A 5630-nucleotide genomic window follows, 5' to 3' on the forward strand; every position below is an offset into this window, starting at 1 on the left:
TGGCCTGGTGTGGTCCTTCTGAAGCCTGGACAAGATCACAACATTTTCAGTCATGGTGCTTCAGAACCAATGGGGGCTAGATATCCTGATAGCTAAAGAAGGTGGTCTTTGCCTGTTCCTCCATAAAGAATTCTGTTTCTATGTCAACCAATCCAAAATAGTGATAAAATCCAGGAGCTCCAGTCAGACATAAAGAATTTCAGGGAATGTGGGACCTTCAGTTCTGGGATTTTTTAAAACCCTATATGGAAGTGGATATTTCCTTTTGTAACGCCTTTTCTAGTCATACTCCAGGTGTTATTATTTGCTTCCTGCCTCATTAATAATGTTTCTACATTCCTTCAATGACTAATACAAAAAAATTTCTACACAAACTATTAATCAGCTCCTGTTACGGGATTACCAGCCACTGCCCACAGAAGAGCCACTGTCCACAGAGGAACCTAATGGGAAACTTAACCAAGTGGATCCGATGGTGAAAGTCAGCTACACCCCCAAATTGACTGCTCCCCTAGACAGCATGAAACAGCTTAAGAGAAATAACACCCTCCCTTTTCACCATTGGCTTCCTTCTCCCCATTTAATCCTCTCTCTCTCTCTCTCTCTCTCTCTCTCTCTCTCTCTCTCTTTAATTTTAGAATTACTTAGTATTTATTTCCTGCAAAAGCAAAGACTGTGTAATACATGTTCTCCAGGTATAAAAACCTCAGTAAATACTTGTTGAGTAAGTAAATTCTAGAGTTGCTGTAGTAACTCAAACTTAATATAGGTCTATACTTCAATAAAATTCTGGGATTCTTTCCTTCTTAGTATAAATTCTGCATTTTAAAAATTAGATATTTTCTTTATTTACATTTCAAATGTTATCCCTTTTCCTAGTTTCCCCTCCAAAAATCCCCTATCCTCTTCCCCCTCACCCTGCTCCCCAGCCCACCAACTTCTGCTTCCTGGCCCAGGCATTCCCCTATAATGGGGCATAGAACCTTCACAGGACCAAGGGCTTCTCTTCCCATTGATGACTGACTAGGCCCTCCTCAGCTACATATGCAGCTAGAGCCATGAGTCTCTCCATGTGTTCTTTGATTGGTGGTTTAGTCCCAGAGAGCTCTGCTCTGGGTTTACTGGTTAGTTCATATTGTTATTCCTCGTATGGGGCTGCAAACCCCTTCAGCTCCTTGGGTACATTCTCTAGCTCCTTTATTGGGGACCTTGTGCTGCATCTAATGGATGACAGCATCCACTTCTGTATTAGTCAGGCACTGGTAGAGCCTCTCTGGAGAGAGCTATATCAGTTTCCTGTCAGCAAACTCTTGTTGGCATCTGAAATAAGGTCTAGGTTTGGTGGTTGTTTATGGGATGGACCCCAGGTTGGGCAGTTTCTGGATGATCATGCCTTCAGTCTCTGCCCCAAACTTTGTGTCTGTAACTCCTTCCCTGAGTATTTTGGTCCCCTTTCTAAGAAGGAGCGAAGTATGCACACTTTGGTCTTCCTTTTTGAGTTTCATGTATTTTGCAAATTGTATCTTGGGTACTCTGGGATTCTGGGCTAATATCCACTTATCAATGAGTGCATACCATATGTGTTTTTTTCTGATTGGGTTATCTCACTTAGGATGATATCTTCCGGATCCGTCCATTTATCTAAGAATTTCATGAATTCATTGTTTTTAATAGCTGAGTAATTGTGTAAATGTACATTTTCTGTATCCATTCCTCTGTTGAGGGACATCTGGGTTCTTTTCAGCTTCTGGCTATTATAAATAAATTATAAATACCACCCAGAAGTGGTATTACTGGATCTTCCAGTACAACTATGTCCACTTTTCTGAGGAACTGCCAAACTGATTTCCAGAGTGGTTGTACCAGCTTTCAGTCCTACCAGCAATGGAGGAGTGTTCTTCTTTCTCCACATCTTCAGGAGTATCTGCTGTCACCTGAGTTTTTGATCTTGGCCATTCTGACGGTTGTGAGGTAGAATCTCAGGGTTATTTTGATTTGCATTTCCCTGATGATTAAGGATGTTGAATATTTTTTCAGCCCTTCAGTATTCCTCAGTTGAGAATTCGTTGTTTAGCTCTTCACCCCACATTTCAATAGGGTTATTTGGTCCTCTCCAGTCCAATTTCTTGACTTCTTTATATATATTGGATATTAGTCCCCTATCGAATTTAGGATTGGTAAAAATCCTTTCCCAATCTGTCAGTGGCCTTTTTGTCTTATTGACAGTCTCCTTTGCCTTACAGAAGCTTTGCAATTTTATGAGGTCCCATTTGTTAATTCTTTTTTAATTGTTCTTTTTATTAAGATTTATGTATATGAATACACTGTAGGTGTCTTCAGATGCACCAGAAAAGGGCATCAGATACCATTACAGATGGTTGTGAGCCACCATGTGGATGCTGGGAATTGAACTCAGGTCCTCTGGAAGAGCAGTCAATACTCTTAACCACTGAGCCATCTCTTCAGCACCCCATTTGTCGATTCTTGATCTTACAGCACAAGCCATTGCTGTTCTGTCCAGGAATTTTTCCCCATGCCCATATCTTCGAGGCTCTTCCCCACTTTCTCCTCTATATGTTTCAGTGTCTCTGGTTTTATGTGGAGTTCCTTGAACCACTTAGACTTGAGCTTTGTACAAGGAGATAAGAATAGACCCATTCACATTCTTCTATATGCTAACCACCAGTTGAGTCAGCACCATTTGTTGAAAATGCTGTCTTCGTTCCACTGGATGGTTTTAGCTCCTTCATCAAAGATCAAGTGACCATAGGTGTGTGGGTTTATTTCTGGGTATTCAATTCTATTCCATTGAACTACCTGTCTTTCGCTGTACCAGTACCATGAAGGTTCCCCCCCCCACACACACACACACACACAATTGCTCCGTAGTATAGCTTGAGATCATGGATGGTGATTCCACCAGAGGTTCTTTTGTTGTTGAGGATAGTTTTTGTTATCATAGGTTTTTTGTTATTTCAGATGAATTTGCAAATTGCCCTTTCTAACTCAGTTAAGAATTGAGTTGGAATTTTGATGGGGATTGCATTGAATCTGTAGATTGCTTTCTGCAAAATAACCATTCTTACTACATTAATCTTGCCAATCCATGAGCATGGGAGATCTTCCTATCTTCTGAGATCTTCTTCGATTTCTTTATTCAGAGACTTGAACTTCTTATCATACATATCTTTTACTTCCTTGGTTAGAGTCACACCAAAGTATTTTATATTATTTGTGACTATTTTGGAGGGTGTTGTTTCCCTAATTTCTGTCTCATCCTATTTATTCACTGATTTGTTTGAGTTAATTTTGTATCCAGATACTTCACTGAAGTTATTTATTAGCTTTAGTAGTTCTCTGGTCGAATTGTTGGGCTCACTTATGTATACTATCATATCATCTGCAAATAGTGATATTTTTACTTCTTCCTTTCCAATTTGTATTTCTTTGACCTCTTTTTGTTGTCTAATTGCTCTGGCTAGGACTTCAAGTACTATATTGAATAGGCAGGGAGAAAGTAGGCAGCCTTGTCTAGTTCCTGATTTTAGTGGGATTGCTTTAAGTTTGATGTTGGCTACTAGTTTGCTGAATATTGCCTTTATTATGTTTAGGTATAGGCCTTGAATTTCTGATCTTCTCAAGATTTTTATCATCAAGGTGTGTTGGGTTTGTCAAATACTTTCTTAACATCTAATGAGGTGATCATGTGGTTTTTGTCTTTGATTTTGTTTTTATAGTGGATTACGTTGATGGATTTCTGTATATTAAAACATCCCTGCATCCCTGGGATGAAGCCTACTTGGTCATGATGGATGATCATTTTGATGTGTTCTTGGATTCGGTTTGTGAGAATTTTATTAAGTATTTTTGCATCGATATTCATTAGGCAAACTGCTTTGACGTTCTCTTTCTTTGTTGGGTCTTTGTGTGGTTTAGGTATCAGAGCCTTTGTGGCTTTATAGAATGAATTGGGTAGAGTACCTTCTGTTTCTATTTTGTGGAATAGTTTGAGTAGTTGAATTAGGTCTTCTTTGAAGGTCTGATCGAACTCTGCACTAAACCCATAACTTCTTGGGCTTTTTTTTTCTTTTCTGGGGGGTGGGGACTATTAATGACTGTTTCTATTTCTTTAGAGGATATGAGGCTGTTTAGATCGTTAATCTGATCCTGATTTAACTTTGGTACCTGGTATCTGTCTAGCAAACTGTACATTTCATCTACGTTTTCCAGATGTTTTAAGTATTGGCCTTTGTTGTACGATCTCATGAGTTTTTGGGTTTCCTCAGATTTTGTGGTTATGACTCCCTTTTCATTTCTGATTTTGTTAATTAGAATACTGTTCCTGTGCCCTCTAGTTAGTCTGGCTAAGGGTTTATCTATCTTGTTGGTTCTTTGAATAGTTCTTTTTGTTTCCACTTGGTTGATTTCAGCCCTGAGTTTGATTATTTCCTGCCGTCTACTCATCTTTGGTGAATTTTCTTCTTTTAGTTCTAGAGCTTCTAGGTGTGCTGTCAGGCTGCTAGTGTATGCTCTCTCTAGTTTCTTTTTGGAGGCACTCAGGGCTATAAGTTTTCCTCTTAGGACTGCCTTCATTGTGTCCCATAATTTGGGCATGTTGTGGCTTCATTTTCATTAAACTCTAAAGTCTTTAATTTCTTTCTTTATTTCTTCCTTGGCCAAAGTATCATTGAGTAGAGTGTTGTTCAGTTTCCACGTGAATGTTGGCATTCTATCATTTATGCTGTTATTGAAAATCAGCCTTACTCCGTGGTGATCTGATAGGATGCATGGAATAATTTCAATATTTTTGTATCTGTTGAGGCCTGTTTTGTGACCAATTATATGGTCAATTTTGGAGGAGCTACCATGTGGTGCTGAGAAGAAGGTATATCCTTTGTTTTAGGATAAAATGTTCTGTAGATATTTATTAAATCCATTTGTTTCATAACTTCTGTTAGTGTCCATGTGTCTCTGTTTAGTTTCTGATTCCAGGATCTGTCCATTGGTGAGAGTTGGGTGTTGAAGTCTCCCACTATTATTGTGTGAGGTGCAATGTGTGCTTTGAGCTTTACTAAAATTTCTTTAATGAATGTGGCTGCCCTTTCATTTGGAGCATAGATATTCAGAATTGAGAGTTCATCTTGATAGTTTTTATCTTTGATGAGTATAAAGTGCCCCTCATCTTTTTGGATAACTTTGGGTTGAAAGTCAATTTTATTCGATATTAGAATGGCTACTCCAGCTTGTTTCTTTGGACCATTTGCTGGGAAAATTGTTTTCTAGCCTTTCACTCTGAGGTAGTGTCTGTCTTTTTCCCTGAGGTGGGTTTCCTGTAAGCAGCAAAATGTTGGGTCCTGTTTGTGTAGCCAGTCTATTAGTCTATGTCTTTTTATTGGGGAATTGAGTCCATTGATGTTAAGAGAAATTAAAGAAAAGAAATTGTTGCTTCCTATTATTTTTATTGATAAAGTTGAGATTCTGTTCTTGCTGCAGTGTTCTTTTAGGTTTGTTGAAGGATTACTTTCTTGCTTTTTCTAGGGTGTAGTTTCCATCCTTGTGTTGGTGTTTTCCCTTTATTATCCTTTGAAGGGCTGGATTCATGTAAAGATATTGTGTGAATTTGGTTTTGT

Source organism: Mus musculus, chromosome 5 (genome assembly GCF_000001635.26).
Source record: "Mus musculus strain C57BL/6J chromosome 5, GRCm38.p6 C57BL/6J".
Taxonomy (NCBI): domain Eukaryota; kingdom Metazoa; phylum Chordata; class Mammalia; order Rodentia; family Muridae; genus Mus; species Mus musculus.